Genomic DNA, 25699 nt, shown 5'->3' on the forward strand with positions numbered 1-25699 from the left:
CTACAACTGCATTATATTCAGAGTCCACAGACCCAACACTGCTGAATAACAGCAGAATATCACTATTAAATATCAGGAATTATAATACTGGAACATTAAACACCAGTTATCAGTTAGAAAATACAAGGTTCAGATTTAATCTAAATCTAAAATACAACCTTAATTTCTGACCCAAACACAGATTGAGGAAATATGGATGTTAAGTGTCTGTCCAGTTCTGAACAACTCCATTTGAGCAAAGCATTAAATTACACAAATAAAGCCAAACAGGGAGAGATCACATGACATGAGCAATAAAACATGATTGAGAAATCTGAACTGAAAACACGAACAAATCTAGATGGACTGATACTTATGAAAGTGGACAAAATGTAACAAAAGCTTCACTTTATTTTCCAAACAAACACTTTATCCTACAGACTGTCGAGTTTGAGATCATGTGATCACAGCCGACGGACACAAGAACCACAGCAGAGATGAGGAACAAGCAGCAAGACGTTTATTTAAAAGCAGGGGCAAATAAATAAAGCAGTAAGTTAACATTAAACATTAAGTGCATTAAAAGTACAGAACATTAAAAACAGTCTAAAACTAAGTCTAAAACTAATTGGAACATACCATTTTACTAAAACTCACTGCATCAATAAATACATAAAACTTAAAGGTAACATTTAAAAAAACAAAAAACAAACAAACAAAAACAATGGATAAAACCAAACAATTTTAAATGGCTAAAATGAGCTTGTGCTTCTAAAACAGGAAATAAAACTGAACCCCATAATATAAAAACAGTTCAAAAGAACAGTAAACACAGTGATGGAGGAGACGGAGGAGGTGATGGAGGCAAAAGTTTAAATTGAAACAAACACAAGTGAATAATAATAATAATAATCTTAATCTTTTAGTGTGGGGCCCAGAAGCTGCTCCGGGTCCAGGAGCCGGGGGTTACGGGTGTGGGAAGCCTCTGGAGTGTGGGAGCTGCCGTGGGAGCCGTGGGAATTACGGTCAAGAAGACTCTTGGGTTCCGGCTCCGGGAGCTGTTGGGGTCCGGGAAATGCTGGAGGACGGCTGTGGACATCATAGATCAGGTGTTAATGGGGAAAGGAATCAAGTTTCAGTGTGAAAAGCTACTGACAGTCAAAGCTTTAGGGTTGTGAGTGAGTCAGTGAGTGAGTGAGTGAGTCAGTGAGTCAGTCAGTCAGTCAGTCAGTCAGTAGCCGTTTCTCAATGTCAAGGAAGGATCCTCGGAAGCCAGAATTTCGAGGATGCTACGTCATCGACATCCGTCGAAGGACTGTTCCAATGTCGAGGATCCTCGGAATTTCAACCAAGGACTGAGTCCTTCGTTCGAAAAATACCCATATACAGGAAAGGATGCATATGTGTAGCCTTCGCGCTCTTCGCACTCTTCGCACTCTCAAATCACCCACAATCCTATGCGCGCAGCTTTGATATCTTTTTCAAAAAAAATTCTAAATGTCGGACGTTAACGGAGTCGGAGCGTTAACGGCGCAATATGCTTTCAAATGTAAGTATACGTTACCAAACATTTGTTTAAAAAAAAAAATACATCCATTATGTTATGGGTCAAATTGATCCGCACTGTTTAAACACACTTGACAGTCAAAGAATCAATATGATTAAAAAGGAGTTTATTGATTTAAAAACGATTATATTGCCTGAGTGAACAGAACTGCGTCCATAGCAACGCTCTGTTTTTCATTTTCACTGACGTAATGACGCAATGACGTGCACTTGCTAGCCTGTTCCAGAGCCGTTGAAAAACGTGTTCTCTCCGAATGCTAAAGAGGAGCCTCGCCTAGCCTCTGAAGGAAGTGACTTGGAAGGACCAGTCCTGCCAAGGAAGTATCCTTGACATTGAGAAACACCTAGTGAGTCAGTAGCTGTGTCCCAATGTGAAGGCTGCATCCTTCGAAGGACTGAAGACTTCAAGGATGCAGCCTATGCGTCCTCCGAAGGACGCATCATGTAGCCTTCATAGGATTTCCTAATTGCGCAACCAGGTGTTTCTGATCACCGCTCCTCAACGGTGCGAGAGGACAGCTGCCATCCTGATCATTCATTTGATATAGCCTAATTGAGTAAACAGCTATGGAGCCAGAATTGGCTATTGTCATTTTTATGTTTTATGTTTTACTGGAGGACATGGTGAGGATGTTTCAGCCCCGGCGCTGCCGGATCATGTATTTTCGGTTTAGCCCTGTTTGAATATAAAACCCAATTGAATATAAAAAAGTCCAGTATTTCTCGCGCTCGTCATCGGCAGCTGTCACGGTTGCCAGGCGACAAGAACAATCCTCCGTAGGCTAGACCGGTCCGAGCGCTTCAGATGCGCCCTTTCATATGGGACATATCAAACTTATATGAGACTTTAATTTTCAAACTGATATGGGACTTTAATTTTCGGAACTGCATATTTCATTAAATATTCACGTACAAATGTGAAGTAACCTACTGAAGTACCTTTTTTTTTTCTCACATATGATTTTACATTAAACTACACAAAAGTATATAATGTAACAACCTTGAAAATATTCATAAGTAAAATGCAGGAGTAGCATAATATAAATACAAACTACAATAAAAACCCTGACAAGGAGTTTTTTCCCCTGCAGAATACATACCTCTAGTTTTACTCTTGAGTCTTGATACTAAAAACTTGTTATTAAAAGTACTTTTTTTCAGAAATTACTCTTTTTGAAAGTCTAATTATTATTCTAATAAATTCTAATAATAGTCTACATCATTTTTTTTCTTATTTTATGTACTGTAAATGTTTGTTGATTTTGATATGTTTAACGTATGTTGTTAATAGTTGGAAAAAGTAATTTAATGTGGCCCATGGAACAAATTATTTTCATTTACCAATTTTATTTGAAAAAAAAATACAAGAGTTTGTTTCATGTAGAAATTATGACTGTCAAAAAAATAAACAATGTCCAGAACAATTCATTCTCTTTTATTTACACATTTAAAGTTCCCTTTTAAAAAAAATTGTGAAAAAAGTTAAAGAATATGTAGAAAAAAATATATTTTTCAATCATTTTCTCAAGAAGAGAAAACAGCCTGTCCCTGCTCTCTTCGCCTCTGCCTTGGTGCTGGTGCTGGCTCCTCCTCACCGTGGGCCCTGAGGTCAAACCAGGGCCAAGTTTCAGCAGTGGGTTTCCCACTCACACCCTCACCTGTCCCAGGACACTTGCAATCCTAAGGGCAGAGCAAATTAACCATGGCTTGTTAACAACAACAGCACAATACATTGCAGACATACTTTGTATTTTTTTTCTCCTGAATTGCTCTAAAAAAGCTTAACACAGGGGTGCAATCTTAACACTGCAAAATATGACACATCAAGACATGCAAACTAATATTAGCACACGTTTTGCCTCAAACTACCTGACAAATGAAGCCACGCAATGGTGACGAAGGAGTTAAGATGAAGTTTATAATAAACTTTAACTCGGTTTCGCTAGCCCTTTAAATAAATGAAAACATAATACTTACATTTAAATGTGAATTTGCTGTCCACCACCGATCTCTAGTCTCGGCCGCCTTTAAAAATAAATAAATAAATGCTGTCGTCAACGGCGCGCAATGAGTTATGGGGTAGAATAGGGTAGGATGGGCCGCTAAGTGTTCATTTATGTATCCTTCCTTTCACGGGGAAACGAAGGACGCATTTGGCGTCGCTTTTGAATCAGGGTAGCCTTCGTCGCGTCGCGATGACGCAACCGGCCTTCAAATACGGACTTCGGAGGATGCAGAACTGAATTGGGACAGCCTTCATCGTGCCGCGGTGACGCAATCGGCCTTCAAATGCGACCTTCCAAGGATGCAGCCTTTGAATTGGGACGTCCTTCGTCGCGCCGCTGTGACGCAATCGGCCTTCAAATGCGGCCAATCGTCCTTCAAATACGGCCTTCGGAGGATGCAGCCTTCACATTGGGACACAGCTTGTGAGTGAGTGAGTCAGTGAGTGAGTGAGTCAGTCAGTGAGTGAGTCAGTGAGTCAGTCAGTGAGTCAGTCAGTCAGTGAGTGAGTGAGTCAGTGAGTGAGTGAGTCAGTGAGTGAGTCAGTGAGTGAGTCAGTCAGTAGCTGTGTCCCAATGTGAAGGCTGCATCCTTCGAAGGACTGAAGACTTCAAGGATGCAGCCTATGCGTTCTCCGAAGGACGTACCATGTAGCCTCCGTGGGATTCCTAATTGCAGCCAGGTGTTCCCGATTACCGCTCCAGGCGCCAAGCAACGGTGCAAGAGTATGCTGCCATCCTGACAATTCATTTGAAATGCTATGGAGCCAGAATTGGCTATTGTCATTTTTATGTTTTATATTTTACTGGAGGACATGGTTTCAGGTCGTACTTTCGGCTTAGCCGAAGATTCAAATGTTCATTTATATTACCTTGATGCGATTTTGTAGGCTAGTGTATTCTTTTTATTATGCACATAAATGGACCATGGTAAATATATTTACACAGGTTTTTAACCCCATTTGAATATAAAACCCAGTTGAATATAAAAAGTCCAGTGCGAATGTTACTCCCACTCGTCCTCGGCAGCTGTCAGTCACTGTTGCTAGGCGACAAGAACAATCTGCCCTTTGAAATGGGACGGAGCTGTAGTTAGCAACAATTTGTTAATATTGTGACAATAGGCCTACATTTTGTTACTTTAATTTTCAAAATAACCAGTGGTGGTATGTAAGGAACTACATACTTCGTTAATACTCAAAGTATTTTTCCCACACGGGACAGCAACACTACAAAATTGTTATTTTACAATATGATGCATTGTTTTACATTAAACTACACAAAAGTATATAGTTTAAATGTATCAACCTTGAAAATATTCAGAAGTAAAATGCAACATGCAGTAATATAAATGCAAAACATCATAAAAACCCTGACAAGGTTTTTTTTTTCCTGCAGAATTCCTTTACTTTTACTCTTGATACCTTAAGTACATTAGAGTATGCAAGATAATGAAAAAAAAAAAAATAAATTGCTTAACTAAGGTTTAAAATATATGACTAGTAGTTTTTCGCCAATGCGGTATTAGTGGTTATTAAAAGTACTTTAGTGTAATTAAGTATCTCAATATTTATTCCATGAGTCAGCCCTGCAAACCTGTTGGTAGACGTGGATAGTGTAAATATGCAGTCAAACACTCTGGAGACTATCCCAGATGATGTCCCACCAGCAGGAGGCCTTACCAGGGTCTCTATTGTGGAGCCCATCCCGGTCCAGCAGCACACCAGGGTCTCCCACTCAGCTGAATAAAAGTCTACATAATTTTTCTTATTTTATGTACTGTAAATTTAAATGTTTATGTTGATTTTGATATGTTTAATGTATGTTGTAAATAGTTGGGGGAAAAAAAAGGTATAGAAGAATTTGTTTCATGTAGAAATTATGACTGTCATTACAAAAATAAACAATGTCCAGAGCAATGAATTATCTTTTATTTACACATTTAAAGTTGCATAAAAAGAAATAAATGTACAGATTTTTTTTCCTTTTAAAAAATATAGGTGAAAAAAAGTTAAACAAGAATATATATATATATGTCTCCTCTGTGAGGAGGATGGCCACGGCTGCTTGGGCCGCCTTCTCTCTGGCCTGCTTCTTAGAGGAGCCGCTCATGGGGAGGAAGGAGCAACCCCCCAATTTCACCTGGTAGGAGAACCTGAGAGACAGAGAGACCGTGAGAAGAGTGGATGACAGGTGTGTGAAACGTGATCATGACCGTGAGGACACAAGTGAGGTCCAGATGCGTGTGAGAGAGTTAAGCACATTATATAGCACATTTTACAATACAGAGTGTTTCAAAGCAGCTTTACAGAGATAACAGGAAAGTAATGCAACAAAGTTTGTTTCCAGAAGAAATTAGCGTCACAGTCCAGCTTAAAGTCCCTGTAAAGTCAAAATTAAGTATGTGTTCTGAGTTTGTCATACCACCGAAAAATGTGTTATTAGCCACCCAGCCCAATTTTAATGATTAAAAAAGCCGCCAAGTAAATAAAATAAGCTATCAAAATCTCGAAAAAATGAGCAGCAGTCTCAGCTCTCAAACGCTGGGGGCGTGTCCGCTGGCTGCGCTGAAACCACGCCCACTCGCGGGAAATATGACTCGCGCATGTCGGCGCGACGGGAGGATGAAGGCCGAGGCGGACAGCGGGAGATAGTCGGTTCGGCCCCATTCACCAGTAACAGCGGATTATCAGTGAATTCCAGTTCACTGGAAAGTAAACTATCCTGATCTCTACAGAGGCGGGTGTGGTGGTGATCATCAGCTCTCCATCAAGGTAACGTTAGCTCTTCACAAGATTAATCCACCTCTTCTTGATATGATCATTTTTCGGAAATTGAAATAAGGACACCGATCTGTTTTCTAAGTGATTGCATCCAGGAAATACGCATTTACATGACGAAGGTATAGCCAGAGCCGTGGGCATAGTAGCTTGCAAACTGTAGGCTGTCTATAGTAACTCGCGATTGAGCGCCGATAGGCTTAGTGACGCCGTGCGTTATCAAGTAGGGGCCCAATCAAGCTCAGGGGGCCGCAGTGCGTCATCAATCCCCCGTTTTAGCACCGCCCAAAAAATCCGGCTCACAGCAATGGTGAAAAACTGTTTAACGGTCTAACTCCACAATTTAGTACTTCACAGTTCTCAGTCTTTGTAATATGTTTTAGCAATACATTTCTAGCACTTATAATGTGTTTAGAATTTTTTTGTAGAATTGCCTTTACAGGGACTTTAAGTAAGCTCAGTGACGTTTACCCCGTGAGTCAGTCCTAGGGCTCCTCCGGTCCGACTTTAGGGAAAAATCAGGTCTATTGGAGACGTCCAATCGATTTCTCCAAAATAACACCACAGACACAGAGTAATCACCATGGGGAAATCTCACAGTAAAGCTGTGCAAAATATTGATACACTGCTGTTTTACCAGATGAGAAGTTTATCTTTGTATAATCTTTTTACTCTTTTAATTCCTTTTATGACTATTTTAATCGTTCTTCCTCTTGCTTTTATTTTGTGATTATTTTAATTCCTTCCTGTAAAGCACTTTGAATTGCCATAGTGTATAAAAGGTGCTCTATAAATACACTTGCAGAGAGAGAGAGAGAGAGAGAGAGAGAGAGAGAGAGAGCGTGTGTACCTCTGGGAATTGGGGGCCCATCTGCTCCACCAGCTCCTTCCCATGAGGAGTTAACCCTGGGTTAACCCTAACCTCTGTGAATTAGGGAGCCCAGTCCGCTCCACTGATGTCAGGGTAAGCTCCTCCCCATGAGCGGCTGCAAACCTCTGCAGGCCAGAGAGGGACTGATGGTGCAGGCAGTCCTGCAGCCGTCGCCGTCCTCCAAGTCTCTGCTAGGATAGAGAAACTCTAGATTACATCATGTGACACACAGAAAATGAAGCAGATGGGAATAAAAGCGTGTGGTTAGTAGTGTTCGGTGATATGCTCACGATATTATCGTGAGGGGGCGGGGCTTACTTATTTGATTATTAACTTGCTTATTTACTCATTAATTTGCTTGTTTTATTACTTCATTTTATATAATAATAATATTTTTCTATTTTACTAAGGTGGAGTCACCTATTAATAGGCTAGATCTTGTTATTTCCAGGTATAGTGAGGTGTATCTGAGTCTGACTCACATAAGAGACTCACATAATATGGATCTGCATAAGAATGATGAAACACTCTCGACAATGGATCACCTTGCAATTCAATTTTGATGTGGGGATGTAGTTTAGTCGGTTTTAAAAACATTTTGTACTTCCTAATTCATTTAATAATAATAGCTTTATAATAATAATAAAATACATTAATGGGAAAACGAGCCAATGTTGCAGTATTGATCTCGTCAAAGGCTTCTGCCATCTGCAATATCTCTAACTATCGTCGATACGCGATACTATCGTCTATCGCCACAACCCTAGCGGTTAGTGAACGTCTGACTCTAGTTCTGTATTAAACGGCTGAAGCGTCTCCTATAGAAGCCATACGGGTCGCTACAGGTTTACTGCGGTGCGTCTCGTCTGTTTTACCTGGAATAACAATGGAAAACAGTCCCAGACACTGATGGCTACTAGTCGGAGTAGTTTTAGCACTAGCTGTCAGTGTCAATCATCTTTCACAGACACTAGATTACAATAACTGATGACAGATTACAAATGAATAAAATATCATCTGAAGGGGACCGTTGAAAATTATCGTCACACTGTTTCTGTGGTGTCAGTCATTCTCTCACCCTCTCCGGCAGCGGCCCTCTGCTCCTGAGCTCCTCCAGAGCTTTTAGAGCCGCTGCCTCCCTCGCCGCCCTCTTATTGCTCCCGGACCCCTCAGCAAACTCCTCCAGCCCGACTCGGACCCGTGCTGTGAAAGGTGGAGGAAGGAGGAGAGTAGAGGGAAAGATGGAGGAAGGAGATGGAGGGAAGGTGGAGGAGAGTTAAGGGGAAAGGAGGAAGGAGATGGAGGGAAGGTGGAGGAGAGTTAAGGGGAAAGGAGGAAGAAGATGGAGGGAAGGTGGAGGAGAGTCAAGGGGAGTCAAGGGAAAAGATGGATGAAGGAGATGGAGGGAAGGTGGAGGAGAGTTGAGGGAAAGATGAAGGAAGAAGATGGAGGGAAGGTGGTGGAGAGTTGAGGGGAAAGATGGAGGAAGGAGATGGAGGGAAGGTGGAGGAGCGTTAAGGGGAAAGATGGAGGAAGGAAATGGAGGGAAGGTGGAGGAGAGTTAAGGGGAAAGGAGGAGGAAGGGGATGGAGGGAAGGTGGAGGAGCGTTGAGGGAAAGATGGAGGAAGGAGATGAGGGAAGGTGGAGGAGAGTTGAGGGAAAGCTGGAGGAAGGAGATGGAGGGAAGGTGGAGGAGAGTTAAGGGGAAAGATGGAGGGAAGGTGGAGGAGAGTAGAGGGAAAGATGGAGGAAGGAGATGGAGGGAAGATGGAGAAGCGTTGAGGGAAAGATGGAGGAAGGAGATGGAGGGAAGGTGGAGGAGAGTTAAGGGGAAAGATGGAGGAAGGAGATGAGGGAAGGTGGAGGAGAGTTGAGGGAAAGCTGGAGGAAGGAGATGGAGGGAAGGTGGAGGAGAGTTGAGGGGAAAGATGGAGGAAGGAGATGGAGGGAAGGTGGAGGAGCATTGAGGGAAAGATTGAGGAAGGAGATGAGGGAAGGTGGAGGAGCGTTGAGGGAAAGATGGAGGAAGGAGATGGAGGAAAAGAGAGGGAAGGCTTGAGGACGAGTGGAGGACAGAGTGGAGGACAGAGTGGAGGAGAGTTGAGGGAAAGCTGGAGGAAGGAGATGGAGGGAAGGTGGAGGAGAGTTAAGGGGAAAGATGGAGGAAGGAGATGGAGGGAAGGTGGAGGAGCGTTGAGGGAAAGATTGAGGAAGGAGATGAGGGAAGGTGGAGGAGAGTTGAGGGGAAAGATGGAGGAAGGAGATGGAGGGAAGGTGGAGGAGAGTTAAGGGGAAAGATGGAGGAAGGAGATGGAGGGAAGGTGGAGGAGCGTTGAGGGAAAGATTGAGGAAGGAGATGAGGGAAGGTGGAGGAGCGTTTGAGGGAAAGATGGAGGAAGGAGATGGAGGAAAAGAGAGGGAAGGCTTGAGGACGAGTGGAGGACGAAAGATGGAGGGAAGGCTTGAGGAGAGTTAACCCTCTGAGGTCGGCAAACGCGCCCCCGCGTTTTGCTGGATTTTCTTCACATTGTAGCACTATAAACTTAAATTACTCCGTCATTTATGGTTATACAGAAAAAAGAAATATAAAAAAATAATCTGTGATATTTCTACTTTTGTATGTGTCCACTTACAATCAAATCAAAACATTGTGCTTTTGTAAAATAAAGAAAATAAACAGGGTGTGCGTTCTACCTCTCCGTCGCGGTGAACTTTTTTTTCTTGAGCACGTCTATAAACTGAAACAAAACTCAGCGAATACTTGTCACACATTTATGAGCCATATAGCTTTATACACATTTAAGTGTGTACTTTTAAATGATCGGATTCAAACTGAAAACAAATATTCTCTTTTTAAGTAATTTGTATAAAACCAACAGGATGTCCAGTATCTCAAACGCTTGCTAATTACTTTTAATTCGACCACGCCCACTCGCGCAAAAGTGATTCACATGCAAATCTCCACATGGGACGCGAACGCCCTCGTTACCTCAAACACAAAACACCAACAAACTTCACAAGTCTCTGCTTTTCGTCGAGTTTGGAAGACACGTCTGAGCTTACATTGGATTTACCTAAAAAGAAGAAGAACGCGATTTGAAGACAAGAAAGATGTAAGGTAAGAAATTCTCACTTATTAGTTTATGGTATTGTTGCATAAACTTCACATTGCAGTTGAACTGTTGCTAGATATATGGTGAATATAATACTATTTAGACCCGTGTTTACTGTTAAATACTATTTGTGGATATCTGCTCAAACATAGATATGTATAACCATAATGTTTAATATTTTGGAGCGCGATGGCGTTTGAATGTATCATATTTTGGAGCGCGCTGTGGGTTTGAATGTATCATATTTTGGAGCGCGCTGTGGGTTTGAATGTATCATATTTTGGGGCGATTGCGTTTGAAAGGAAAAATGCACCAAACATTAGGTTTTATGTTTTTACTATTATCTCATTTCATATCATCATAACGAATAGAAACATTAGAAGTAACATAAGATAATCAATATATTTTTCTCTAGTATTGTTACTGAAATCTTTTGGAAGATTTATAGGCTGCTATAGGTTATTGTTATAATAAGAAACATTTGTGAGATATATAAGAAACATTTGTGTGTGTGTATTCTGTGAATTTTAAAAAGCAATTTTAACCAGAAAAATCTAAAATGTATTCCCAAAATCGTGCAGGCCTAGTTTCTCTTGATACCAGTATGTTCACTTTTTTCTTTTCTTTCAGGGACCAGATGCAACTGAGTCCTGCTGACTTCAACATTCACATGAGTCTCTGTACATGAACATGGTAAAGTGAAAATCAAACACCTTGGAAATGAAAGGTATGTACAATGTTTTTAGGAATGGCACAAAGGTCTCTGTCTTTGGATCATTGTTTTAAATGTGCTCTTTTGTCATTTGTTGTGTATTTTTGGATTATGTTGTGTTGTAAATAAATCCAAACAATCTAAAAGCCATTCTTTTTTAAATCTCCTCATTCTTTGTGCAAGGTTGCTCTGAATGACAGGGCCTGATCGCTCCTAATAGGGCAGTTAGGGGAGTGTCTTTGTCTTTCTCAGGTGTTGAAGGCTTACATATTCATGAGATGATCACGCCTCTTCGCATAAGGCTTTCTCACACAAAACACGTCTTAGAAATTTTAAATCAATATATTGTCTAATCTGAATGAGCAGTCAGGGTGATTTTCACATAGTTTTGGAGCAAATATTCTAGGCTACGTGATACAATTTTCAAAAGTCTTGTGAAGAAATAATCAGTATGGGTTTCATGGCCTTATTTCAGTGACAATTTTTTTTGGTATTATCACAAACCACGCATAAATGTCATTATCTCAAAACTACAAACTTTTACATACATGCTGCTGATATATTATTGTAGCAGAGTTTGTGCTAAATACAGTGTAATAAGACTTTAGCCATGACAATGTCACAAGTAACAGAAATAAGCAAAAAAATGTCAGAGCATGTCAGAACACCTCCAGGGCCAGAAAACAGCTCAGACCTCAGAGGGTTAAGAGGACGAGTGGAGGACTGTGAAAACAAAAACGAGAAAACTAATGATGCTATGCTATGATAGACCGCACATCGACTCTGAATGACAACACGTCTAATCAACACTAAAAGACTAGAGATGGCATGCTAACACTAGCAATGCAGTCGAGAGCCTCAACACTAGTGTTACAGGTTCAAGACTCTCAGTACTGATGATCAACAGGTTACAGGAGTAAACTCACAGAAACAGCAGCGGCTGAGAGAGTTCGTCACTGGATGGGTTAACGTGACCTGGGACAATGCGGTGGTCCGCTGTGGCCTTCGCCAATGAAGGCGACCTCCTGGCCTGTCCTCTGGCCGACGGTGTAAACATGTGGCTGATTGCGTGCTGCTGCTCCATTTTGTTTTTATGTTCGTCTGCGTTTCTTCTTTCTACAGGTTCAAGACTCACTTACTGATGATCAACAGGTTACAGGAGTAAACTCACAGAAACAGCAGCGGCTGAGAGAGTTCCTCACTGGATGTGTGACCTGGGAGAGTGGTCTGGGCTGGTTTGGCCTTCGCTATTGAAGGCGACCTCTAACCCCTTCCTCTGGCCGTACTGGAAAACTTGAGACGGGGTGATCCATTTTTGTTCTGTTTGAATCTTCTGTTCATGTTCGTCCACATTTCTTTTATGCGTTTACTGGCGGCTCACAAACAAAGGTTGTAGGTAAATTAGCGCCACCTACTGTGCTGGAGTTTTGGCTCCAGTATTAAACTCACAGAAACAGCAGATGTTGAGAGTTCGTCACTGGATGTGTGACCTGTGCGCGTGAGGTGGTCCGGTTTGGCCTTCATCAGTGAAGAACACTTCTGCTGGCCATGAGTGTAAACGGATGATGCTGCGCACTCCTTTTCCTTCTGTTTTGATGTTCGTCCACAAGGCAGGAGTGCGAAGGCTTGAGGACAAAGATGGAGAAAGAAGGGTGATGTAAGAGGAGGCTGGAGTATAGGAGTCTCGGATGGTGCTGGTGGACGGCTGTGAAAACAAAACGAGAAATTATGATACAGACCGCACATCGACTCTGAATGACAACACAACACACATCTAATCAATACTAAAGACGCCATGCTAACACTAGCAATGCAGTGTGTGTTACGGGCGCGTGCTTCACTAGATGTGTGTGTTACGGGCGCGTGCTTCACTAGATGTGTGTTACCTGGGCGCGTGCTTCACTAGATGTGTGTGTTACCTGTGCGCGTGCTTCACTAGATGTGTGTGTTACCTGTGCGCGTGCTTCACTAGATGTGGGTGTGTTACCTGGGCGCGTGCTTCACTAGATGTGTGTGTTACCTGTGCGCGTGCTTCACTAGATGTGTGTGTTACCTGGGCGCGTGCTTCACTAGATGTGTGTGTTACCTGGGCGCGTGCTTCACTAGATGTGTGTGTTACCTGGGCGCGTGCTTCACTAGATGTGTGTGTTACCTGGGCGCGTGATTCACTAGATGTGTGTGTTACCTGTGCGCGTGCTTCACTAGATGTGTGTGTTACCTGTGCGCGTGCTTCACTAGATGTGGGTGTGTTACCTGGGCGCGTGCTTCACTAGATGTGTGTGTTACCTGTGCGCGTGCTTCACTAGATGTGTGTGTTACCTGGGCGCGTGCTTCACTAGATGTGTGTGTTACCTGGGCGCGTGATTCACTAGATGCGTGTGTTACCTGGGCGCGTGATTCCTTCGCTAATGAAGACCTCCTGTCCTGTCGTCTGTCCGCACTGGGGAATGATGAAATCAATGTTGTTGTTCTCCGCATTTCTTCTTTTATGCGTTTACTGGCGGTTGCAAATAAACGAAGGTTCTAGTGCAGGAGTGTTTTCTTTCATTTAAAAAAAAAAATGAGACAATACACAAATAAGAGTTCCAAAGAACAGCGCACAAGTACACAAATACAAATTAAATTAAAGCTGCAAGCAGCATTTATCGGGGTTCAAGCAGTTAAGGCCTTTAAGCACAAAAGCATCAAAAGTGATTAAGTTTTATTTAGCAAGCATGTAACCACTGACATAAGAGATGGAAAACACCATTTAGAGCCAATACAGGCAATGTACCATAGGAAGTGTATGGTTTTAAAGTTTTTTAACAGTTATAACGCCACCTTTGGTCCGATCTCCATAAAATTTGGCATGCTTGTTAATGATGTTATGTCACAAATGCTCACCAATTGATGATCGGTTCACGAGCAGCTTTAACTGAGCCTCGAGTCTACAGCGATCTGTCAGACACATTAAAGAGTCACAAAACGGTATTTATTGTTTAAATGTCTCTAAAAAATGACTACATTTGAAAGGTGAGACTTTGTTTCATATCAAAAGTACTTGTCTGTCAGCGCGCAGTCTTTTCTCTGATCCGCAATGTATTTTTCGCTGCGTGAGAACTTGGTGTGGTGTGAGAGTGGCGTCGCTTGTCAGACATAGCAACAGTAACTAAAGTGGGCGGGTCTTTGCGAACGGTCATTGACAGTATGGACGGGGATTCGCCAGTCCCAATTCAAAACAAATTTCATCACAATCCATCATTGTTCGTTTCAAACATGTGAGAGCATCAAAATGATCCATGGGTGAAATTGATTGGATTAAATTTTTTTTTTTGTCAGTTCCTATCATAATTTTTACATTTTGGCGTTATTGTTTAGCTATTTACCTATGTTTTCAAATTTCCTTAGTTTTTTTGTTGTTGTCGTCTCGATCGGACTAACGGCTTTGAAGATAACCACAATTTTTTAAAGCTCTAAATGACACTTACAAAAACCATAAGGCGAAACCTGGCATGTTTGGTATTGTTGGACTCGGCAAGGATTCTTAGGAGGTCACTCCTGTGAAAAAAACATGGGCTTGAAACTTCTAAGGCTCCTTCAAGGCATTGTGCCAATGACGTATAGTGAGTTTTTTGAGATACACCAATGTTCTCATAGACTATCATGGCACCCTGGACAAAGACACTAGCCGCGTTTCCACTGTCGGGCCAGGGCCGGGCCGTGCTAGTGCGTGCCAGGGGCAGTCGCGTTTCCACTGTCACTTCCGGGGCTTGATCGGGGCTTACTCTGGGCCAACGGCCAGGATTTCTGGCTCATCGAATACCTTGGGCCAGCTCTGGCTAGAGGCGTGGTCAAGGTAAAAGGCGGAGTTTATCGGTGTTAGGGAAAGTTATGGTCTGCGGCAAGATGCACATTTTACTTTTTTATATCGCGAAAAATAAACGCTGCTCGAAATGGAGAATCGCCTGTACTGGTCTGTCGAAGATACCAAAGCTCTTCTGAGCATTTGGGCGGAAGAAAGGGTACAACGTCAATTTGACGGTGTGTGCAGAAACGAGGACGTTATAAAATACATCGTTGCTGAACTTGCTAAGCTAAGCATTCAGCGAACAACGCTTCAAGTAAAAAAAATTAAAAAAAAGTTGCGGGCGCAGTACAAGGCGATTAAAACGCACAATGTACAAAGCGGTGCCCAGAGAAGGAACTTTCCATGGTTCGACTTGATGGACGGTGTGCTGGGTCACCGTCCCTCTGTTAGTGGAGGGACAAGTCGGGACACTATGGCAGCCGCGGACGGTGAGTTAATACATGCTATCTTCATAAATTCTAAGTTTTCTAACTTCCTAAGAAAACAAATAAAATATTGCATAAGTGGCTCATATGCGTGTTTATGTTTTGTGTGCTAGAATAGTCATCCCAGAGTGCTTTATTTGACTCAGAGGTGGAGCAGGGACCGTCTACTACACTTGTATGACGTTTGACGTTTGATCCAGGAAGGCGTGTTAAGGGCGGTGTTTATGGCAGCGCTATAGGGCTAATGGCCCGGCAGTGGAAACGCAAGCCCGGTGCTTGAGGCCCGAGGCCACTGGCCCGGCTCGGCGTTAGCCCTAGCCCGGACCTGGCCCGACAGTGGAAACGCGGCTACTGCGTGCCAATTTTCAGTAGACTAACGGTTGGGTGCGCTTATAGCTATTTGCATGATTTTTTTCACTGTTATAGCGCCACCAAGGGGCCAATTGTCACCATTTTTTTCATATCAACTCAGATTGAGCTTATGAACATGTGTCCCAAGTTTAGCAAAAATATCTCTTTTCGCTCAAAAGTTATAACCATTTTATAGCGCCACCAAGTGGCCAATTGTCGTGATTTTTTTCACGTGACCTCAGAATGAGCTCATGAACATGTGTCCCAAGTTTTGCGAAAATATCTCTTTCCGTTCACAAGTTATAACCGTTTTATAGTGCCACCTAGTGGCCAATTGTTGCGATTTTTTTCAAGTGATCTCAGACTGAGCTCAGGAAGATGTATCCCAAATTTAGCAAAAAAATCTCTTTCCTTTCACAATTTATAACCGTTTTAGTAAAAGTGGCCCTGGTGCCATCAAATATTTTGGTTCCCCTTATCGACCGTTAATTGAAATTTTTAATTGTTTGGATGATTATTGATTGTCAGACTCCAGAGAATATTCTTGCAGTGGTTTGGTTCCGATCAGGCCAAAAACCTAGGAGAAGTTCGCAAAAATAGGTTTTTCAAAAAAATGCAATTTACTCAAAATTGGCGCCTGAAGGGCGAGCAAATCGGAGATAGCCATTTCGTCCGCCTTGAGCCAAGGATTCCAACGATATAAGACACTTGATCCTGGGACAAACGGTCTAAGAGTTATGAGCGATTTAGTACTTTTGGTTGCTGTAGCGCCACCTATGGGCCAATTGGGGTCATACTCTGATAGGTTGTCCCCAAATTGAGGCCTACCATCTGGCCAGGTTTCACGTCTCTAGGCCTTACGGTTTGTCCTGCACGATGCGTTTTACGAATCCTTACAATTACAATAGGGTTTCAGCATTTCATGCTTGAACCCCTAATAAGAATGAAGGCTTTTTGCCAGTTATAGCGCCACCTATGGTCCGATCTCCATGAAACTCTGCATGCTTCCTCACCATGTTCTGACACATATGCTCATCAATTTTTGTGAAGTTCTGAGTTTTCATTTGGGATTTATAGGCTTTTTAGTGTATTTTGCCACGCCCCTTTTCTAAATGACCCTGTTACAGCCACCCAAATGCAAAAGTTCAACTTTTTTTTCGATAATTATTGATCTAGAGTCCAGAGAATTGTCCTAGACTGGTTTGGTTCCGATCGGGCCAAAAACCAGGGACTAGTTCGCAAAAGTAGGTTTTGGACAAAATCCGACATAGCAGAAAATTTTCCCTGCCTACATCCAAATCGGAGATAGCCATTTTGTCCGCCTTGAGCCAAGGATTCCAACGATATAAGACACTTGATCCTGGGACAAACGGTCTAAGAGTTATGAGCGATTTAGTACTTTTGGTTGCTGTAGCGCCACCTATGGGCCAATTGGGGTCATACTCTGATAGGTTGTCCCCAAATTGAGGCCTACCATCTGGCCAGGTTTCACGTCTCTAGGCCTTACGGTTTGTCCTGCACGATGCGTTTTACGAATCCTTACAATTACAATAGGGTTTCAGCATTTCATGCTTGAACCCCTAATTAGCATAAAATAAACAGAAATAACAGCTAAAATATCAGGGTTAAACTAAACACCCATATGAAAAAAACCTGCATGGTTCATATACTGCAACCATATATCTTCCTTACTTAAATCAGACAGAATTACCTTCTGTGTTTCATATAAGGCCAATATATGTCCTATACAAAATCAGACCGATTATGGCCCATTTCATACTAAATAGCACACATAAAACTTGTAGGTTTTTTTTTGCATTATATATGAATACTGTTAAAGACATATGAGTTTTACATGACAAAAGTATGCAAAAGTGTATGGTATTAGTAGAAACATAAAACTCATATAACATTCATATATAAATTATTTAAAGTTCTTATATCGAATCATATGCTAGTCAAATTAAAGTCATATAGAATTTATACACATTGTGTCATTTATTTATGCGTTTCATACAGATTTCATGTTTTGATGACCAACATCTGATTCACTTATATGCAGTTGGCAATTTTTTAAAGGGATACTCCATTTTAAAAGGAAAATTCTGTCATCATATACTCACCCTCATGTTGTTTCAATCCTGTATGAATTTCTTTCTTCTGCTGAACAGAAAGGAAGATATTTAGAAGAATGTCAGTAACCAGACAGTTTCTGGTCTCATTGACTTCCATAGTATATATTTTTTCCTACTATGGAAGTCAATGAGACCAGAAACTGTCTGGTTACTGACATTCTTCTAAATATCTTCCTTTCTGTTCAGCAGAAGAAAGAAATTCATACAGGATTGAAACAACATGAGGGTGAGTATATGATGACAGAATTTTCATTTTAAAGTGGAGTATCCCTTTAAATTGTACAGTGCAGAAGCCGGTTCGAGGATTACGGTCAGAATATCACTGATCTTTATGAAGACTGTTAATTTTCCTACAGGATTTGAAAGAGCAGTTATAAAGCAATGACATTGTAAGACCGTGTATATTTACATTAGTTGTGAACTGTCTGGGCCTGTTGTTTGTGAACAAATCATAACATATTATTGCAAATGAACAAAGTTGAGTCAAATATGTTTCTAGAACAGTGATTAAAATGTTGAAAATTGGCTGGAATATGTGACATGAACTCTGGTGGTGATGCACTCTAAAAACTTAATATGATTTACTAAATTTTTTTGGTGAAACATTTTTACACTTAGAATATTGATTAGATTTTTAAGCAGTGAAATCAATTACACACACTGTATTAACTGAGTAAATGCAAGTAAAACAAATTAAATACATCTGAGTAACTGCATTTGGTACATTAACAAATAAAATTGAGTAGAAACAATTGGGGGGGGAAACATTTAAAAACAAATATTTATTAGTAATATTAACTGTGTTTATATGCCAGTAATATTAACTTTTTTTATTTCCTCTAAACCTTTGTATATTCCATACAACCACCGGTATAACTACATGACATTGGCCTTTATTGTCGAGGAGTAGCCTACACAATACAGCATATGTTATACTATTTTTAACACGTTTACAATATTGCCTACATTTAAACTAATGAAAGAAACATTTTCGAAGTAAAAATTAAACATTTAGGCCTAAACATTCAAGTAATTCAAGTGTAATCAACCAGTCTGTTATCCAGTATCCACCGGATCAGCGCTGATTCCCATCCCGGAGATGGACTCGCCTCTGCGGGGGAACCTCTAACTTTACACCGCCGTCCTGCGTCACTCACGGCCGAAAGATACTGCGACGCGACTGACTCAATCACCTGCCAATAAACACACAGTGCACAGTTCTGAGGACATTTTATCATCCATATTAGTTATATTCATTATCTTTAGGAATATAGTCGTGTGTTTTTTATGCAAGGCGTTACAACCATGCGAAAAGACAGGCGCGAGTCGACACTCGTTTAACTCGTTTGCGTCTCTGTATGTTCTTTCGCATTAAATAAAATGATTTAAAGCACATTAATGATTATACAGATAAAATAAAACATACACACACCTGAATTTCACAGAGGAAATGCACCAATTCTGCGCCGCTGAGAAGAGAAGAGGACTCGGAGAACTGTGCTGGACTGGAGAGAGTGAGAGAGTTGAAACAGCGCGCGCTCACTCAACCGTTGAGCTGTCGTCACGTCAGAGGGTGGGGGAGGGGTGCATTGTTTTAATTGAGTAAACTTAAAGGGACTATGTGTAGCTTTTTAGGTATTTTATTATCTAAAATCAATATTTTTATTCATAAATATGCCCTCAATGGTGTACAAATACCTATGCCAATGATCAGACTAATCCTCGTAAACGAAGAATTTATTATCTTTATATACATAGGACGGGTAGGTCCACGGAGGCTTCCATGTAGTTCCGCCATCTTGAAAAACTATAATAGCAGAGAGGGACAAAAAGTACTAGGCCAACGCGTTTCCACAACGCGTTTCGTTCAGAGCCAGCGTCACGTGACTGAAGCCAGCAGAAGCGGAGGAGCAGAGTAGTGAGAGGCGCTTGTCACTGCCCCGGCAAGTTTAAAAGGATGCACTGCACGATTATTTATACACCGTTCATTCATACATATGCTGAGTCACAGGATAAGGAGTCCTTGTCGTCGAAAAAGTCCAAAATAGACCGTAAAAGGAAACATGACCGGAGATTACAAAAACAAGGGTTAATGTCGGGAAAGCTAATGCAGGAGAAAGCTTTCTAAAGAGACCCTGAAGTTGCCTGCTTTCTTCTCGACAGGTAAGTCAATGTTACAGTCTTAATTACAAGCTTTTTTTTCATTGCTTGGTTGTGTACTTTATTATATAGACAGTCGAACATTTATAGTTAAAAGTTAAACAGGCTCTGTGATGAATAGCAGCTATTGAGTAAAGGAACGTTAGAGAAGGCTCTGATGATGATGATATCTAACAATGCACGAACTTCAAAAAATATAACGAGTAAAGGCGGCATTACTACTAATTGCCATAGTTAATGTTTTTCACAGTCAGTAATTGATAACTAACATTCTTTTTTCGTTGTTTCAAGTTTCAGTTTGTTTTAAATAACAAACCTGTTCACCCGATGAAAAACTCGAAGTGCTATTATAAGACATCCTGTCATAGCTTTTTGGTACATAACAGCTACCGTAGATGCAACGCGCATTTGAAAAAGTGAGGCGCTGGAGAGCATTATTCGTTTGAATGCAAAATACAATTTCACCACTAGATGGGAGAAATTCCTACACACAGTCCCTTTAATCAATTTCTTATGCGTGTTAAATATTAATAATATTGATTTTATCTAAGTAATATTTGTGGTTCTTGAAACAGATCAGTTTAATTATACATTCTCAAATATTGTGATGGAAATTTCACAAATATATTAGCTCAGTGCATTTTAAATAAATAATTGGTTAGTCAAATACTAAATTATTTTAGTGAAAAACTTCAAACTTAGATATAACTGTAAATTTCAGACAAAATTAATTGTTGGAGTTTTAGTCAATTATTCCGGTATGTTCAACTCAAACTATCAAGTAAATGATATTCAGAGATTTTATTAAGTTAATAAAGTTAATTATTAATGTGATATTTACTAAGCCACTGAATTATTTTTTAGAGTGATACGCATACGAATCACTTGGACATTTAGGAAAGTTTTATGTTTGTAGGTTAAGAATAGAACTGTTGTATACCATAGTAGTACTGTGATAAAGTTTAGAGAAATTGTCACAAATGAAAATGAAAACAGGTGATGCAGGATTTAAAATGAAAACTATCGATATGTGAAATATGCAACTGTATCTTGTAGAACACACTCTAATAAATAATTTTGTAATTAAAATGTGTGCTTGTGTGTAGTTTAAATGTTGTGTTTCATCTAAGGCTGATTATACAGTATATACAGTAACCATGATTGACTACAGGCACAGGGCTCGACTTAGTACAAGATAAGAACAAGCATGAGTGAAGTAAAGCCTTATACTGATTGGTAAACTGCACTGTTTTATACACGTCCATGCTGGACATTCATATTAAATTAGCATTATTTTCCTATGTTTTTACATCATGAAAATCTATATGGCTTTAGTTGTATGGAGGACATATATGACATAATATGATTAAAAATACATTAATATTATGCAATTTATATATGTGGTTTTTGCAGCATATATGTCCCTTACAATATTCTGTTGGAACATATAAGAATCACAGGTGTTTTTAGCAAACCTTTTCCATATGGGCAATTAAACTAAATTCCCATTACAATCATGGTTTCATACAATTCACTTCAAAATGCTTATGTATGCAAATTGAGTGTTGAATTTCAGTTTAATTTATAAAAAATTTATTTGCCAGAACCAGTACTTTACTAAATAAAATATTTATTTTTAACGTCTTTCAGAAGACCCAGTGCATATTTCTTTTGCTGCAGTCAAATATAGATATTGCATACATTCTAAAGTTGAATGATAATATGATTATGAATAAACTCACAGGAAGTAAGAAGTCAGAGAATGAAGTAAGAACAGGAGTTGCTCTGAGTTTCTGCAGCAGAATTGAGATCCTGCTGTACTGTACTGAGAACAGCTTTATCTGCTTCCATCACACCTTCAGCACAGACGAAATCACTCAGAAACCTGGAATAAATCACAGCAAAAATACAGAAATATTAGCATTCCCATTATAAATGACCATAGCTAATGCTAGGAGGAATGACCACACTCTGATATCAGAGTAATCGTCTATCAACAGCAGTGTGCAACACATTACAGCAATCTGTGTTATAAAGGGAATCAGACATTTATGATGAGCACTTACTCTAACAGAGAGAAAGATGAGGAAGGAGTTTCACCAGGACAGAGACTCACCTGAACGACAGCCATTCTCCAGCTGTAACTCCTCCAGATCTTCTTATATAAGATCAAACCTCTGTCTCTGCCATTGGAGAAAGAGGATCCCCAACGAGCGTCAGCTGTGTCTCATTATGTCTCATTAACCAATCACATTACAGCTCGGACTGGCTTTACTGGGATCATAAGAGTGTGTAAGAGTGGAGAAACGCTGGACTGGCTTTACTGGGATCATAAGAGTGTGTAAGAGTGGAGAAATGCTGGACTGGCTTTACTGGGATCATAAGAGTGTGTAAGAGTGGAGAAACGCTGGACTCGGACGGTGAGGTTCAGGGACTGACGGCTGTCCTGAGTGTGTAGAAATATGCAGATTGTTCTGGAGTTTCTGCTGGATTTAATGCCTAAATCATATCGTTTACACATTGGACTCTTTGCAGTTGTTCTGTGTGTTTAATATTGCAGTTTGAACACTTTCATTGCGAATTGACTGTTTCAAAAACAGCTCAAAGTTTCAATAGTATCAGTCACTCTCACCCTAGAAATGAAACACTATCTGTCTATTTCATATACAGTAATTTAACTATATTTACTTACAACAATATTTTAATATCTGATAGAAAATCTAAAAAGTTTTCAGGAAAGGTTTTCAAAAACCCCATAAATTCCACCAATGCCTGCTATAATTTACACAGAACAGTCCAACACAATCTGCTTTAGTTCAGACTGAACATCATGTGATTCTGAGTGTCAGTCAGTGCAAGTGTTTTAGTTCAAATCTATTCAGTTGTATTCCTCATCTATATATATATATATATATATATATATATATATATATATAAATATATATATAAATATATATATATATATATAAATATAAATATATATATATAAATATAAATATAAATATATATATATATAAATATAAATATATATATAAATATATATATATATATATATATATATATATATATATATATATATATATATATTCCAAACCCATATTAAATGTGTTCCTTGTGTCTATATATATATCAGTTTGGTGTGTGTGTGTGTGTGTAATTCTGCAGCTCTTCTGTCTGAGGAATAAACTGAATGTGATTTCAGTGAAAGAGAAACACTGACATCTGCAGCTGACACACACACACACACACACTCCCTCTCTCTCTCTCTCTCTCTCTCTCTCTCTCTCTCACACACACACACACACACACACACACACACACTCTCTCTATCTCTCTCTCTCACACACACACACACACACACACACACACACTGATCACATCGCAGGAAACATTATTCAGCTGTTGTACTGTATAAATGTGTGTATGCCTCATTTGAGCAGAATTAAACTTGTCAATGAACAAATGCAGCTTCTGTTCCGAAATGTTATTGGTAACAGCCAGTTTCATCGTTCTGGTTGTATGAATTAATTAAATATAAGTATTTTACATATAAGATAACACAGATAATAAGGTAATTCTGAAAAAAGTTCCGATCCTCAAACTTCACAGAAAATACAGCATCAGTTTCTGCTGGGAACACACACTATACAGCAGAAGAGCTTCAGTCAGTCTGAGTCATTTATTTAGTTTATTCATTCATTAGTTAAAGCCACATCGGCAGAAAAGGTTATTTTTCATGGCAAACTAAGAGTAAATTACACACACTTTTACAGCTACAATTTTCCCATAAGAAATCGTTTTAGAAATGTCCATTAATGACGTTTCTGGATAAATCTGTTGCCTAAAATCATGTAAAGCAGGACAGTCCAATAAAATCTGCGTTATCATCCAAACTGAACCATCATGTGATTCTAACTTCAGTGAGCGTTATTGTGTTCTGGTGAATGTTTAAACAGGCTCAGAACTGAAGAGTTTTAGTTCTGATCAATGTAAATGGATTCCTATGGTGTCTGTATATCTTCAGCTGTGTGTGTGTAGTGTGTGTGTGTGTGTGTGTAATTCAGCAGCTCTTCTGTCTGAGGAATAATCTGATTTCATCTGAAGAGAAACACTGACATCTGCTGCTGAGACTCACACTACACACGTTCAAGCATCATCCAGAGGTAATCATTGGATCATAGTTCAAGGGCTTTTTAGTTCACAAAAACGCACGCATGTGTTTGGGCAACTGTTTCAGTGACTATATTATGATGGACTAAAATGTTGACAGTCCTGTATCTGGTTTACAGATCAGATATCAGATGATTTCTCCAGTCATACACACACCTCAGACTAATGCAGCGGGTCATTTAAGATTTTATTTTTATTTTAAGTTTCATTTGGTTTGCAGCAGTACACATACAGCAATGAAGAGAAGAATGACGCCTCAGGTTAAAATGAAAGAGCATATATTATACATATTCAGAATGTATCTGTTACTATAAAGGCTCTACAAATATGAGAACTGAGCTGTGGAAAAAGTGAGACACAAGAAAAACATTTATGTGATGAATTTAATGGTTCGGGCCAGAATAGATAACACATTAAAACTGTTCAAAATGACTTGTGATTAAACTAAGGTTAGACTAAAGTCCCTCCATCATTATGTGATCATTTCTAGAATTATGAACAGGATATTCATAATATTGGATTGCCTATCCAAGGATGGCGCCGCGGATGGCTGCCTCGGTGTTGAGCTCTCCAGTTGTTACACTGTTTTTGTTAGTTTGTCCTGTTTTATGTTTGTCATACGCTATCAGTTATACCAGGGACGAACTGCTGAACATTCGGCAGTGCACACCAACTGATCACCAACCAGTTTTTGATTCTTCTGGCGTTTTGCGGAACATTGTCGTCGGTTGCGCCGCTGCACTGTGGAAACAGTATAAGACGCGCAGGCGTGGGAAGCGAGCCGGCACACTCGTTAAGCTCAGGCAGCGCGGATTCAGAACGGCGCTGCCTAGCATCCATCTGGCGAATGTCCGCTCTCTCCCTAACAAAATGGACGAACTACTTCTGCTCTCACGCAAAAACAAGGACTTTACCAACTCTGCTGCTCTGTGTTTCACGGAAACCTGGCTGAACGAAGCCATTCCGGACAGCGCGTTACATCTACCGGACTTTCAGCTGTTCAGAGCGGATCGCGATATGGAGTCAACGGGGAAAACGCGCGGTGGTGGGACATGCTTTTACATCAACAGAAGGTGGTGTACTGATGTAACTGTGTTAAGGAAGATGTGCTGTCCTGATGTGGAAGTGCTTTTCATTAACTGTAAGCCGTTCTACTCGCCGCGGGAGTTTTCCTCGCTCGTTCTCATCAGTGTTTACATTCCACCGCAAGCACACGTGAGTACGGCGCTGCAACAGCTGGCTGATCTGATCACAGAAACAGAACAACAACACCCGGACTCTGTTCTTATCATTCTCGGAGACTTTAATCAGGCAAAACTCACACGTGAGCTGCCTAAATTCAAACAGCACATTACATGCCCCACCAGAGACAATAATATTTTGGACCATTGCTACACCACAACAAAGGATGCATATCGCTCCGTCGCCAGAGCAGCTCTAGGACTTTCCGATCACTGCCTGGTTCATCTTCTACCAACTTACAGGCAAAAACTTAAAACTGCTAAGCCAGTAATAAGGACTGTAAAGAGATGGACCAACGACACAGAGCAGGTCTTACAAGCCTGTTTTGAATGCACTGACTGGAG

The 25699-nt window shown here is 40.4% G+C and overlaps 1 protein-coding gene and 4 long non-coding RNA genes across 7 annotated transcripts in view; 1 reads left to right on the forward strand and 4 right to left on the reverse strand.

Moving 5' to 3' along the window:
* LOC309491185 (uncharacterized protein) overlaps positions 1–25699 on the reverse strand; it is a 202665-nt gene that overhangs the window by 36245 nt on the left and 140721 nt on the right. The gene's annotated exons all lie outside the window — the stretch shown is intronic.
* Positions 279–8911, reverse strand: LOC309491304. 3 transcript variants are annotated; one of them, XR_014203006.1, is made up of 4 exons: positions 8278–8911; positions 7179–7387; positions 6800–6876; positions 279–1068 (listed from the first exon to the last, which is right to left on the reverse strand). It is a non-coding gene; the product is annotated as an uncharacterized lncRNA (long non-coding RNA). The 3 variants fall into 3 exon arrangements; XR_014203007.1 differs by having other exon boundaries at positions 7179–7390; XR_014203008.1 differs by lacking the exon at positions 279–1068 and adding an exon at positions 5594–5920 and having other exon boundaries at positions 6775–6876.
* Positions 9637–22808, reverse strand: LOC309491294. The gene is made up of 4 exons (XR_014202997.1): positions 21686–22808; positions 13411–13566; positions 11938–12730; positions 9637–9678 (listed from the first exon to the last, which is right to left on the reverse strand). It is a non-coding gene; the product is annotated as an uncharacterized lncRNA (long non-coding RNA).
* LOC309491293 lies at positions 18893–19356 on the reverse strand. The gene is made up of 2 exons (XR_014202996.1): positions 19216–19356; positions 18893–18976 (listed from the first exon to the last, which is right to left on the reverse strand). It is a non-coding gene; the product is annotated as an uncharacterized lncRNA (long non-coding RNA).
* The window catches only part of LOC309491303, a 141621-nt gene continuing 135156 nt past the window's right edge, over positions 19235–25699 (forward strand). The window contains exons 1-2 of the long non-coding RNA XR_014203005.1: positions 19235–19332; positions 20415–20890. This is a non-coding gene — a long non-coding RNA (uncharacterized lncRNA). The remainder of the gene's footprint in view (positions 19333–20414; positions 20891–25699) is intronic.

Source organism: Leuciscus leuciscus (genome assembly GCF_965113295.1).
Source record: "Leuciscus leuciscus genome assembly, chromosome: 25".
In the NCBI taxonomy this organism is placed as follows: Eukaryota; Metazoa; Chordata; class Actinopteri; order Cypriniformes; family Leuciscidae; genus Leuciscus; species Leuciscus leuciscus.